This window comes from Moschus berezovskii, chromosome 6 (genome assembly GCF_049115385.1).
Source record: "Moschus berezovskii isolate FMDL1 chromosome 6, NW_MosBer_1.0, whole genome shotgun sequence".
Taxonomy (NCBI): Eukaryota; Metazoa; Chordata; class Mammalia; order Artiodactyla; family Moschidae; genus Moschus; species Moschus berezovskii.
The window spans coordinates 37,394,141-37,409,460 of NC_142465.1; positions in this window are offsets into that span (position 1 = coordinate 37,394,141).

Consider the following 15,320-nt stretch of genomic DNA (forward strand, 5'->3'; position numbering starts at 1 on the left):
AGAACCAGCCTGCAAAGCCATATTTTTTGTAAATTTTTTATAATATGAAAGTTAGTGTGGAAAGATGATGGTAGTTCCCCCTTGCAAGTATTATTGGGTGGTAATATATAAAATGTAGAATCTAAAACTCTTATGATAACCTCCTGACTGATTCAGAGGACTGCTTATGGGACCATTATTATTTGTGAATTGATCGCAGAAGGGGTATCCTCTTATAGTGAGGTCAGAGTAAACAGTATGGAAACACAGACCCTTTTATAGTTTGTAAAAGGTGATATATCATATCAATATATGCATATATTAAATATTAAGTGCCTGCAAAGTGCCAGACATACTGTGAGAGATGGTGCTTACTATTCCTCAGCACAGAATCTCTGAAATGGAAAATATTACACACCCTTCATTTCGGATAGGAAAAAGAGGTTTAAAAGGGATAAACAGTTTTCCCAGGTGACTCAGTTAATAAGTCATTTTCATCATGAGAATCATTTTAAAAATATCTGCACAGAACTCAGAGATGTTCTACCAACAGAATAACTACATGAAGCACAGGTCGTAAGTAAACTTTTATGTAAGTAATTAGTGCTCACAGCAAGTCTGGGAGAAGAATGGAGGGTTGGGGGATCAGAAGTCATTCAGACATAATAAAGGTAGAAATTATTACTGTTTTTTCCCTTAAAACACAATGTGTCACAAGTAGCAAAATTAAAAGTCCATCTGAAAGGATTTGGTCTCAGAGATGAAACCTCCCCAGTCTGCAGGGTCTTTTCATTCTGGTTGCTCTTCACACATGAAATTGCTTAATATGCAAAGCAGATATCTTCTTTATCATTATAACTGACACATTCAAGATTTTTAAATGAGTAAGTACTTAAAATCTTTTTAAAATTAAAAATGGTTCAACTAACAGGATAAATATTTCTGATATAAATGTTTCTGATAATTTATTTTAAATGTCTGGAAGAATGGTGAAGGCAACTCAAACCCATTGGGGGATATTTTCAACTAATTTTCAAATTAGATTTCTAAAAATTATTAAAAAATTACTGTGTAAGGTAGCTTCACCAGCTTACCTGATTAAATTTCTCTTTGGGGTAATATGTCAGCAGAGTATCAAATATCGAGAGAATTTTGCAGTGTCTATAGATGTTGGAGGACAGAGGGAATGAAAAGTACCCACCAAACTGAGAAGGTATCTTGAGACAGAAAAATGAGGCAGGCTGCTCTATATAACGAATGGATTTTTTTTTTTTTTATAGGGTAACTTACTCACAGGGTAGGATCGGAGTCCAGCAGGCAAATACGCAGAATCGGAGCCACACTCTGCACCTCCAAGGGGCCACTGAGGCAATTTTGTTGTTAACCCAGGGTATGGGGTAGGTGCTTGGAAACAGGAGATGCATGCCTCAGTCAAGATTCACAAATGCGTCACTAGTCTCGTGGATGCCAACAATACATCAGTGAAGGTTTCCATCATTGTTTAGGGACTAACAGAGCATAGAGGCCACCTGGTCCTAATGATTTTAAACAATACCTTTAAACTACAAAGTTCTTGACAACAAGGAAGTGATTTACTGTACAACACAGTCCTGAATAGGGTCAGCAGAAGGACAGGAGAAGCTGTAAGGGCCCCAAGATGGCGTCAGTTATGCTAACAGCCATACTCTAGGATTTTGGTGTCATGAAGTCAAGTGTCATAAGATCAGGGGTCAAACCCTTGATGATGAATGGCCAGTGGTAACCAAGAGAAGATTTTTAAGTATTTCTAGGTAGTGTGAAGGCCATAGGTGCTATGTAATAACTACCCTCTCCCCTTAAGGAAGATTATAATACAACTGAGAGATGAAATGCAATAAACTGAAACAATTCAAGAGTAAGAGTTGATTTGTCTACTAGTGACAAATAAGAGATGAGAAATGGATGATAATTAGCAGACCTTGCAAATAGGAGATGAGAAATGGATGATAATTAGCAGACATTGCTTTACCCAAATGGGCTAATGTGACACAGGCTTGAACACTAGATAGCCATCACATAGATGCTCTGAATGTTATCATAACTGGGATTCTTACCCCAGAAAGGTTATACCTTAAGGAGATGGTTCAGACTAGTCAACAGTGTTTTAGAGTCCATGTCATAGACTCTATTTAAAATTTGACTGTTCATCTATTATCATGTGTGATCAAATCTAGAGGAGAAAGAGACTTTGATACTTAGCACTGGTCCTCTACACTCCCAGCTCCAAACTTCACCTCCATTACAGTTAGGATGAAGACTTCTGAAATGTCCTAGCTGTGTTGAGAAATGAGAACAGTAGCAATAATAAGGGTTTGTATATTTTGTCTTATATCTATGAGAAAGTTATTATTTTTACATGCATTTTACAGTGAGAGACCTGAGGTACAGTGAGAGAACTGAGGCTTAAAAATGATTTTTCTGAAGAACATTGGCTCATTGAAAAAGCAAGAGAGTTCCAGAAAAACATCTACTGCTTTATTGACTAGGCCAAAGCCTATGACTGTGTGGATCACAACAAACTGTGGAAAATTCTTAAAGAGATGGGAGTACCAGACCACCTGACTCGCTTCCTGAGAAATCTGTACTCAAGTCAAGAAGCAACAGTTAGAACCAGACGTGGAACAACAGACTGGTTGCAAATTGGGAAAGAAGTATGTCAAGGCTGTATACTGTTACCCTGCTTATTTAACTTCTATGCAGAGCACATTATGAGAAACGCTGGGCTGGAAGAAGCACAAGCTGGAATCAAGACTGCCATGCAAAATATCAATAACCTCAGATATGCAGATGACATCACCCTTAAGGAACTAAAAAGCCTCTTGATGAAAGTGAAAGAGGAGAGTGAAAAAGTTGGCTTGAAGCTCAACATTCAGATAACTAAGATCATGGCATCTGGTCCCATCACTTCATGGCAAATAAATGGGGAAACAGTGGAAACAGCAGCTGACTTTATTTTTTGGGGCTCCAAAATCACTGAGACGGTGATTGCAGCCATGAAATTAAAAAATGCTTCCTCCTTGGAAGGAAAGTTATGACCAACCTCAGTTCAGTTCAGTCACTCAGTCGTGACCGACTCTTTGCGACCTCATGAATCACAGTATGCCAGGTCTCCCTGTCCCTCACCAACTCCCGGAGTTCACTCAAACTCATGTCCATCTAGTCAGTGATGCCATCCAGCCATCTCATTCTCAGTCGTCCCCTTCTCTTCCCGCCCCCAATCTTTCCCAGCATCAGAGTCTTTTCCAGTGAGTCAACTCATCACATGAGGTGGCCAAAGTATTGGAGTTTCAGCTTTAGCATCACTAGACAGCAGATTAAAAAGCAGAGACATTACTTTGCCAACAAAGGTCTGTCTAGTCAAGGCTATGGTTTTTCCAGTAGTCATTTACAGATGTGAGAGTTGGACTGTAAAGAAAGCTGAGCACCCAAGAGTTGATATTTTTGAACTGTGGTGTTGGAGAAGACTCTTGAGAGTCCCTTGGACTGCAAGGAGATCCAACCAGTCCATTCTAAAGGAGATCAATCCTGGATGTTCATTGGAGGGACTGATGCTGAAGCTGAAACTGCAATACTTTGGCCACCTCGTGCGACGAGTTGACTCACTGGAAAAGACTCTGATGCTGGGAAAGGTTGTGGGCGGGAGGAGAAGGGGACGACAGAGAATGAGATGGCTGGATGGCATCACCGACTCTGTGGACATGAGTTTGAGTGAACTCCGGGAGTTGGTGATGGACAGGGAGGCCTGGCGTGCTGTGATTCATGGGGTCGCGGAGAGTCGAACACGACTGAGCGACTGAACTGAACTGAACTGAACTGATGCTCTCCAGCTCCATAAGAGGGCTTTACTTATCATGTCCCCTTTGGCCTCCTGCTTATCTTGCCTCAGGTGACCTTTCCTCCCGTGGTCTGCCTCTGCTTTCAAGACCCTGAACCCTTGTCCCTCTCCCTGGCACACACTGTTTTGACCCTTAAACCGTGCTGGGCTTTTATTGTTCTCTCTATTCAAATTCCTCATCTTCCTGACCAGATCCTCCCTCAGTTGCTTGAGGAGATCTCGTTTATCTCTTTATTCAGCCTCTAGCCCGTAGTAGGTGTTGGCATGTCTTAGCTGTTCAATTATATTCATTCATTCAACACACAGTATTGAATACCTAATATGTGCCAGTCCCTGAGCCTGACTCAGAGATCAACAACCGTCCAGCTGTTCCCAGTGTTTGAAGAGAGGCAGAAACACAGTTTTAATGAGGCAGTTGTGATGCTAGAGCAGTGCCCAAAGGCAGGGAGGTTAGGGAAGTCTCCTGAAAGAAAGGATACCCAAGCAGAAGTTTCAAGGAAGCCTATGATTAGAGAGGTCTGGTTAGCTTTCCACAGCTGGACATATAGACAGGGTGGACGGAAGGACAGTGAAAGTACTCTGGGGCCCTGAACGTTCAATCAGCAGCTGAAGGAAACAGCACTGGTGTCCTAGGAACTACCTGGCAGTATGCTCTTCAGTATCTTGATCACTTGGTCCTCTGGATGCGGCCCAGTGTGAACCTTTCTCATTCCAAATTCCGCCCTCGCTGAACATGTAGCTGCAGCACAGTCCTATTTCATAGATCTTCAAGAAGGATACATAGTACATTGGCTCATGTAAAGGCTTATAGTGTATTTTACCGGGCTAAAAAGAGTTAGAAATATTAGCTTCTCTTGAGTAACAATGTGGGCGTAGTATGGTAATGGTGAAATAATGCTCCTTAATTCAGTTATCACTCTATAGACCAAGGAATATCTCAGAGCTAATGTTTATCCAAGCCTCACTGTAATTAAATTCACATTGCTAGCCTAGATATTGATTTGACTAAGCTGGTTTAATAAGAGTAAATGATTTGGGTGGGAAGAGAGAGAAAGATGTGATTTTCAAGGGAAAAGAAAAGACACAACAAACTGACCTGAAGAATTGAATTACAGCAATTCTGGCTGCTTACTGGGCATCTGTGTGCATTTTTGCCTCAACCCTACCTGGTTAAATACTTCTCCAAAGCGTTCATGCTTGAATGAGTCCCTCTAGAAGTCTAGACTTCAAGAGCTATGCACAGGATTTTCTTTTCTTTTTTTCCAACTGTGTTCGTTTTTCCAAAGAAAAGGATCTTGCCCGAGGTACAAACATAATGAAAGGTCTGTGATGTGAAAGTCTGGAAAGAAGTTGTTTATTTTTTATTTGTTCTCAAATTTTTAATATTCATACTTAATTACAGCCTTAGGGAAGCCTTGAGCTCTCAATCTGACCTACTTCAAATGAGTGGAGAAAACAGTCATATCTCCCCTAAGCAGCCGTTTATAATAACTTTGACTCTTTCCTAAAAGCCAGAGGAAATGTCTTTCTTGATCCTAGGCCAAATTTGTCAGGAACTATTTGTGTTAATAAATCTTATTCATGTAATGATTCAATTGAAAAAATCATATCACTAATCATAATATATAATTTGAATAAGGAACTTAAAAAGAAATTTAATTAGCTATCAGTGTGAAGAGATTTGAATGACAAATGTGTTACTGTATTTTTTTTTTTCTTGTTTAACTGGTCAGTGTTAAAAATCTTAGACATTTGGCAGAGTTTTGGAAAATGAAATTATATGCAGCCCCGTACAGGATCTCGGGTGTCCCTAAGTAAGGGTATTTTACTTAGGTTTAGGTATTGCTGTTTTCAGTTCAGTTCAGTCACTCAGTTGTGTCCGACTCTTTGTGACCCCATGAACCGCAGCACGCCAGGCCTCCCTGTCCATCACCAATTCCCAGAGTTTACCCAAACTCATGTCCATTGAGCCGGTGATGCCATCCAACCATCTCATCCTCTGTCATCCCCTTCTCCTCCTGTCCCCAATCCCTACCAGCATCAGGGTCTTTTCAAATGAGTCAGCTCTTTGAATCACGTGGCCAGAGTGTTGGAGTTTCAGCTTCAGAATCATTTCTTCCAATGAACACCCAGGACTGATCTCCTTTAGGATGGACTGGTTGGATCTCTTGCAGTCCAAGGGACTCTCAAGAGTCTTCTCCAACACCACAGTTCAAAAGCATCAATTCTTCGGCGATCAGCTTTCTTTACAGTCCAACTTTCACATCCATACACGACTACTGGAAAAACCATAGCCTTAACTAGACGGACCTTTGTTGGCAAAGTAATGCCTTTGCTTTTTAATATGCTGTCTAGGTTGGTGAACCATTAAAGAGGACTGAACTCCTTTTGGCCACAGTGCTATGATATAGATTTTTATGTGAAATAGTCTCTGTATAGCCACCAAATATCCTTATAACCTTCTTATATTCCTTATATATATTTTTATATTCTTCTGCAACATACCATTTGCTACAGGCTGACATTTTATTTGGTAGTATATAAGTCCAGGTGGCTCAGAGGTTAAAGCGTCTGCCTCCAATGCGGGAGACCCGGGTTCGATCCTTTTGTCGGGAAGATCCCCTGGAGAAGGAAACGGTAACCCACTCCAGTATTCTTGCCTGGAGAATCCCATGGACGGAGAAGCCTGGTAGGCTACAGTCCACGGGGTCGCAAAGAGTCGGATACGACTGAGCGACGGAACGGAACGGAACGGAGGTTGGTCATAACTTTCCTTCCAAGGAGTAAGCATCGTTTGGAGCCCCCCAAAAATGAAGTCAGCCACTGTTTCCACTGTTTCCCCATCTATTTCCCATGAAGCGATGGGACCAGATGCCATGATCTTAGTTTTCTGAATGTTGAGCTTTAAGCCAACCTTTTCACTCTGCTCTTTTACTTTCATCAAGAGGCTTTTTAGTTCTTCACTTTCTACCATAAGCATGGTGTCATCTGCATATCTGAGGTTATTGATATTTTGCCTGGCAGTCTTGATTCCAGCTTGTGCTTCATCCAGCCCAGCGTTCCTCATGATGTACTCTGCATCTAAGTTAAATAAGCGGGGTGACAATATACAGCCTTGACATACTCCTTTTCCTATTTGGAACCAGTCCATTGTTCCATGTCCAGTTCTAACTGTTGCTTCATGACCTGCATACAGGTTTCTTAAGAGGCAGGTCAGGTGGTCTGGTGTTCCCATCTCTTTCAGAATGTTCCACAGTTTATTGTGATCCACACAGTTAAAGGCTTTGGCATAGTCAATAAATCAGAAATAGATGTTTTTCTGGAACTCTCTTGCTTTTTCGATGATCCAGCAGATGTTGGCCATTTGATCTCTGGTTCCTCTGCCTTTTCTAAAACCAGCTTGAACATCTATCTGGAAGTTCATGGTTCACGTATTGCTGAAGCCTGGTTTGGAGGATTTTGAGTATTACTTTGCTAGTGTGTGAGATGAGTGCCATGGTGCGGTAGTTTGAGCATTCTTTGGCATTGCCTTTCTTTGGGATTGGAATGAAAACTGACCTTTTCCAGTCCTGTGGCCACTGCTGAGTTTTCCAAATTTGCTGGCATATTGAATGCAAAACTTTCACAGCATCATCCTTTAGGATTTGAAATAGCTCAACTGGAATTCCATCACCTCCACTAGCTTTGTTTGTAGTGATGCCTTCTAAGGCCCACTTGACTTCACATTCCAGGATGTCTGGCTCTAGGTGAGTGATCACACCATCGTGATTATCTGGGTTGTGAAGATCTTTTTTGTAGTTTTTCTGTGTATTCTTCTGCTTCTGTTAGGTCCCTACCATTTCTGTCCTTTATTGAGCCCATCTTTGCATGAAAAGTTCCCTTGGTATCTCTAATTTTCTTGAAAAGATCTCTAGTCTTTCCCATTCTATTGTTCTCCTCTATTTCTTTGCATTGATCCCTGAGGAAGGCTTTCTTATCTCTCCTTGCTATTCTTTGGAACTCTGCATTCAAATGGGTATATCTTTCCTCTTCTCCTTTGCTTTTCTCTTCTCTTCTTTTCACAGCTATTTGTAAGGCCTCCTCTGACAGCCATTTTGCTGTTTTGCATTTCTTTTTCTTGAGGATGGTCTTGGTCCCTGTCTCCTATACAATGTCATGAACCTCCATCCATAGTTCATCAGGCACTCTGTCTATCAGATCTAGTCCCTTAAATCTATTTCTCACTTCTTCTATATAATCGTAAGGAATTTGATTTAGGTCATACCTGAATGGTCTAGTTTCCCAGAAACCCACCTGACAGGAGACTCAAGAGACTGGAGTTCGATCCCTTGGTTGGGAAAAACTCCTGGAGTAGGAAATGGCAACCCACTCCAGTGTTGTTGCCTGGAAAATTCCATGGGCAGAGAAGCTTGGTGGGTTCTAGACCATGGGGTTGAAAAGAGTCAGACATGACTATCTAAGTATTGCCTGCCTATCGTGTTGAGGTGGCTGACTAACTCCGCTGCTATTTGTCACTGAGAGGATTCTCTATTTCTGTTCAGTTGCAGTACCACACACTGGGCAGAAAGGAGAGGCATCTACCAGTGTCAAGCATCCCATACATCTCTTGAATTTAGGGCCGTTGCCAGGATTCCTGCCAGGCAATGAAGCCTCTTCCCACCGAGTCCTAAAGATTTAGAGGAGATGGCAGCAGAGGCATTTATGGGAAGTTTTTCCCGGCTATGTCTTCATCACCTCTATTTATTTTTGGAGAATGCATAGAACATGTGTTTTTATTTGCTATCAGACCACGTTAAAGATACTCTACTATGGAAACTTGCCCTCCAGCCCCACCCCACTCTGTTTCTCTTAAAGGCATTCTTGACCCCTAGAGACTGCCAGGTGTGGAGCACTTTACTATCTATGGGCATTTCCATGCAATGTGTTTATATTTGACCTAGAAATGCTTTCTGAGTTGTTGCATAAATGTGATTCTTCCCATGGTCTTTCTCATTTCAGTCAAAGTCTACCCCATCCTTCCAATTGCTCAGCCCCCAAAGTTGGTATCATGTTTGATTCCATACCATAAATCAGTGTTCCCCAATCTTTTTGGCACCAGAGACCAGTTCTGTGGAAGACAATTTTTCCATGGACCCCAAGTAAAGTGGCTCAGATAGTAAAGAATCTACCTGCAGGAGATTTGGGTTTTATCCCTGGGTCAGGAAGATTCCCCTGGAGGAGGAAATGGCAACCCATTCCAGTATTCTTGTTTGGGAAATCTCATAGAGAGAGGAGCCTGGCAGGCTACAGTCCATGGGGTCACAAAGGGTTGAACACGACTGAGCAATTAACACATGGGTGGGGGATGGGGGATGATATCAGGATGATTCCAGCACATTACATTTATTGTGACTTTATTTCTATTATTATCATATTGTGATAGTTTGGTAATGCCAGCAATGGGGAGTGGCTGTAAATGCAGATGAGGCTTTGCTTTCTTACTTCCTGCTCTAGGACCCGGTTTCTAACTGGTTCTGGGGATTGGGGACACCGTCCCTATATCTATACCCTCAGGGGAAAAATGCCCTTGGCTCCACCTTCAGGAATAGCTGGAGGAATCTGACCTCTTCTCATCACCTCCATCCCATCCTCATCCCAGCCCCCTCACGGGATTATTACCATGCCCCACCCCCATCTCCCCGCTCCCTCCTTGTCCTCCTGCCTTGTCTGTTCTTAAAACTTCAGGCACCTGTGACCCTTCTGAAGCATAAGCCAGCTCCTGTCCTTCCTCTGGACTCAATGTGGCTCAAGCCCTGACTGCTAGAGGCACACGTGGGGACATGGAAAACACTCTCAGGCCTGGGCTCCATTTATGGAGACTTGGATTCACTTGGTTTTAAAAGTTCCACAAGTGACTGCAAAGCCATGGTTGAACCCTCAGGAAGATCCCCCAGCCCTTCCCTGCCTTCTGCCAGCTCTCTGGCCTCATTTCCATGGCTCTCTCCCACCCTCACTCTGTGCACCCTCTGGGCTCTCTGCTCACCAGGAACGGTCCCACTTTGTGCTTAGAATTCTCTCCCCAAGTCCTGCCTGACTGGCTTTGCCTCCTTCAGATCTTCACTCAAATGTCGCCTAAGCGAGGCCTCTTACCAGTTTATTTAAAATCAGATCCCCTGGACTGCCCCAAGCCCACCCTCCCTCTCCGTCTTTCCTGTTTTATTTTCCTGCATTGCCTTCATCACCAGCTGACATCCCTTGTATTTTGAATGTTACTATGGAGTTCCACGAGGGCAGGAATTTTTAGCAGGGTTTTTGTGTGTTATTTTTTTTTTTTGAGTTGTGTTCCTGGTGCCAAGAGTAGTAGAAATAAACATTTGCAAATAAATATTCAATGAATGATACACATGCAGGAAGGAGCTGTAAGGCTGCCCACCGAGGTGAGGAAAGGCCAGGACAGGCAAGCAGTGCTGCCAACGATTGGGTTCCCTGAGGCTCGTTTTCCACTTTATCCCACAGTTCGTGACATTCCTTTTCACAAGAAAGGCATGGCCATATTTCATCTAAGTCCCATTTCACATATTTTCCTTTTATTTAAGGCATTCTCTTTAGTGTTTACAGAACGATGTCCTGCTGGGCACAGGAGAAGCAGGAAGCACCTGCTAACCGGGTGAGTGATGCCAATTAGTGGTGTGTCAAGGGCCCGAAAAGAATCAGACTGGGCTTAAAAGGGATCAGGCGGTAAGCCTGACACAGATTTAATAAGCTGTCTCCTACCTGCAGAGCAGGTTTTTTTTTTTAATTTTTTTGAACCTACTTCTGTCAAGAGGCATCCCGACTACTTCAGTGGATATACAGCAGAGATGCTATGCTTACTCAGGGACTCCGCAGTGCAGTCAAAGATGACCTCTGGGGCGGGGGTCACGTGGTCCAACGGGCCAATTAACTCTTCTCCTTGTCAATACGTGGAAACTTCGCTCAACTTCCATGGCAACGTATTTTCTGAATTAATTCCCGGTATGAGGAGAAAGTTACACTACCACATAGAATAGCAGGCAAAAGGAGAAACCGGAAGTGGTGGGGTGGGTAACACGAGGCTTGGTCGCTCAGAAAAGCCGCCTGCTTCAGGTGATGGCCAACTGTGTGGTGGCGGATGGGAGGAGCTGGGTGAACTGGAAACACAAGATGGCCTTGATGATCAAGATGGCGGCTGGGCCGGTGGCTGCCCGGGGTAGGTCTTCCCCGCGCAGGGGCCCCCTCCTCCGTCAGTGTTTTTCCGAATCTCTCCTCCTTCCTTCTCTACCTGGACTCTTCTTGCTGCTCCATTGAGAGTTTGTGTAATATTAAAACCAAGAGAGCAGAGGCCAGTCCACTGCTTTTGGGAGATGATTACTTCTATTGCCATTTTATACTCTATATTGTTAAAGCACTTTTTTCAGGTCTGTGCCATGTCATCAACTTAATTTCTGACTATTAATACTAACATTGAGGAATAAGAAATGATGATGAAAAATGAACAGCTGTATGCAGGTCAGGAAGCAACAGTTAGAACTGGACATGGAACAACAGACTGGTTCCAAATAGGAAAAGGAGTATGTCAAGGCTGTATATTGTCACCCTGCTTATTTAACATATATGCAGAGTACATCATGAGGAACGCTGGGCTGGAAGAAGCTCAAGCTGGAATCAAGATTGCCGGGAGAAATATCAATAACCTCAGATATGCAGATGACACCACCCTTATGGCAGAAAGTGAAGAGGAACTCAAAAGCCTCTTGATGAAAGTGAAAGAGGAGAGTGAAAATATTGGTTTGAAGCTCAACATTCAGAAAACAAAGATCATGGCATCTGGTCCCATCATTTCATGGGAAATAGATGGGGAAACAGTGGAAACAGTGGCAGACTTTATTTTTTTGGGCTCCAAAATCACTGTGGATGATGATTACAGCCATGAAATTAAAAGATGCTTACTCCTGGAAAGGAAAGTTATGACCAACCTGGATAGTATATTAAAAAGCATAGACGTTACTTTGCCAACAAAGGTCCGTCTAGTTAAGGCTATGGTTTTTCCAGTGGTCATGTATGGATGTGAGAGTTGGACTGTGAAGAAAGCTGATCACCGAAGAATTGATGCTTTTGAACTGAGGTGTTGGAGAAGACTCTTGAGAGTCCCTTGGACTGCAAGGAGATACAACCAGTCCATTCTAGAGGAGATCAGTCCCGGGTGTTCATTGGAAGGACTGATGCTAAAGCTGAAACTGCAATACTTTGGCCACCTCATGCGACGAGTTGACTCACTGGAAAAGACTCTGATGCTGGGAAAGATTGGGGGCGGAAGGAGAAGGGGATGACAGATAATGAGATGTCTGGATGGCATCACCGACTCGATGGACATGAGTCTGAGTGAACTCCGGGAGTTGGTGATGGACAGGGAGGCCTGGCATGCTGTGATTCATGGGGTCGCGGAGAGTCAGACACGACTGAGCATCTGAACTGAACTGAACTTATGCTCATGGATAGATTAAGTTTATTTATTCATTGTTTTAAATATTCATATTCAATTCACTTTCTGGAGAAAGTGTTTATTGATAGCTGGATAAAAATCAACTGAATGTGTCCAATAAATGTATTTCTGAAAATATAAGCAGCATCTTTTTTTTCCCATGTCCCTCCCTCCCTTCCTTTCTTTTCCTCATTCTTTCTTTTTCTTCTTTCTTTTTAAATTAAATCACTACGTGTTTAATAATTACTTTGTTTCTAGTCTAGAAAAGCTTTAGTACTACTCTCCTAGACTAATACATTTTTTAGAAACTCATTTTTGGACTCTGCTAATATATGCAATTTGTAGTCTGAAAACACATTGTGTTGTATCATTCGGCTCCATTTCTAATGTTAAATTCAACTCATTACTATCACTAGTCTTTCTTTTTATAATTTATTTTATTGAACTATAGTTGATATACACTGTTGTGTTAGTTTCTGCTGAACTGCGAAGTGATTCAATTACACATACATGTGTATATATATATTTTCATATTCTTTTCCCTTATGGTTTATTACAGGATATTTAATATAATTTCTTCTGTTATACAGCAGGACCTTGTTTATCCATTCTATATATAATAGTTTGCATCTGCATCCATCCTAGAGGAGATCAATCTTGGGTGTTCGCTGGAAGGACTGATGTTGAAGCTAAGACTCCAATACTTTGGCCACCTGAGGCTAAGAGCTGATTCATTGGAAAAGACCCTGATGCTGGGAAAGATTGAAGGCAGGAGGAGAAGCGGATGACAGAGGATGGGATGGTTGGATGGCATCACCAACTCAATGAACATGAGTTTGGGTGGACTCTGGGAGTTGGTGATGGACAGGGAGGCCTGGCGTGCTGCAGTTCATGGGGTTGCAAAGAATCAGACGCGACTGAACAACTGAACTGAACTGAACTGAATTCTGAATTCAATCCATCTTTCCCCCACCCTCTCTCTCGGTAACCACAAGTTTGTTCTCTATGTCTGTGAGTCTGTTTCTGTTTCATGGGTAAGTTTACTTATGTCATATTTTAGATTCCACATTTAAGTGATATCATATGGTATTTGTCTTTCTCTTTGTGACTTACTTCACTTGGTATGATAACCTCTATTTCCATCTACGTTGCTGCAGATGGTATTATTTCACTCTTTTTTATGGCTGACCACCTGTCTTTCCTTAATGGTATGTAACCAGTAGAGATCTCCTTTCCTGTTTCCTAAAGTCGCTAACTTGTCAGAGCAAGAGGGAGATACTCACATTCAGTTCACTCGACCCCCTTTTCACTAACTTAAACATTCCTTTAGATATCACAAAATATCCCACAATATTGTCACAATCCACATTCAAAATCATGATAGCTAATATTTAATATGTTCCTGAGAAACAATTATATGATTTAAACTTGGTTTACAAAATACGTAGACCATTAGCACACTACACTCAGTTTTTTGTTTGTTTTCAGGAATAAGATGGATTTGTTGACTCACTGACATAACACAGTGGAAGTCCTTCAATCATCGGAGGTCTGAAACTTTAATCCAGGCATTCCCATTCTCAGTTCATTGCTTTAAAAGTCTTTAAGAATAATAACAGCATCTATGATAACTTAATCTTTCCCAGCCTCAAAGTAGTTTTAAAAATTAAAAATCACTGGCTTTAAAAATTAAAAACCGCTGTGTGCCGCAACTACTGAAGCTCGAGCACCCTAAAGCCTGTGCTCTGTGATGAGGGAAGCTGTTGGAACAAGAAGCCTGTGCACCACATCTAGTGAGTAGCCCCTGCTCTGCTCACTGCAACCAGAGAAAGCCTGCGTGCAGAAACAAAGGCCCAGCAAAGCCAAAAAATAATAAATAAAATATTTTTAAAAACCCACGTCCAGCGGCGCAGACGCGAGAGACGCCCGGCTCCGGCGGCGCAGACGCGAGAGTCGCCCGGCTCCGGCGGCGCAGACGCGAGAGACACCCGGCTCCGGGGCAACCGACCATGTGCAGAATCGTGGCTGAGAGGAGCTACCCCGCGCCCAGGGTTAGGGCGGTGGCCGAGAGGAGCTGTACCACGTTCAGGAGGCAGTGGCTGCTTGGGCACCGGAGGGCCGAGAGGAGCTGCTCCACATTCAAAGCAGGAGGGGCGGCCTTGAGGAGATACCCCTCGTCCAAGGTAAGGTACAGCGGCTGCGCCTTGCTGGAGCAGCTGTGGAGAGATACTCCACGACCAAGTGGAATGTAAGAATCCAGTGTTCTGGGGAGGAAGGAACAAGATGGCGGAGGGATAAGACGGCGAGACCACTTTCTCCCCCACAAATTCATCAAAAGAACATTTGAACACGGAGTAAAGTCCACAAAACAACTTCTGAATACTGGCAAAGGACATCAGGCTCCCAGAAAAGCAGCCCATTGTCTTCTAAAGGAGAGAGAAGAAATCCAGCTCCACCCACCAGAACACTGACACATGCTTCCCTAACCAGGGAACCCAGACAAGTCACCCGTCCAACCCCACACACAGCGAAGAAACTACATAATAAAGAGAACTCCACAAACTGCAAGAAGAGGGAAAGGCCACCCCAAGCAAAGCAATATAAGCAAGATGAAGAGGCAGAGAAATACCCAGCAAGTAAAGGAACAAGATAATTGCCCACCAACACAAACAAAAGAAGAAGATATAGGGAATTTACCTGATAAAGAATTTCGAATTTTGATGGTGAAAATGATTCAAAATCTTGAAAGCAAAATGGAGTTACAGATAAATAACCTGGAGAAAAGGATTGAGAAGATGGAAGAAAGATTTAATAAGGACTTAGAAGAAATAAAAAAGAGTCAATATACAATGAATAATGCAATAGATGAGATCAGAAACACTCTGGAGGGAACAAACAGTAGAATAACAGAGGCAGAAGACAGGATAAGCGAACTAGAAGATAGAATTGTAGAAATAAATGAAACAGAGAGGAAAAAAGAAAAACGAA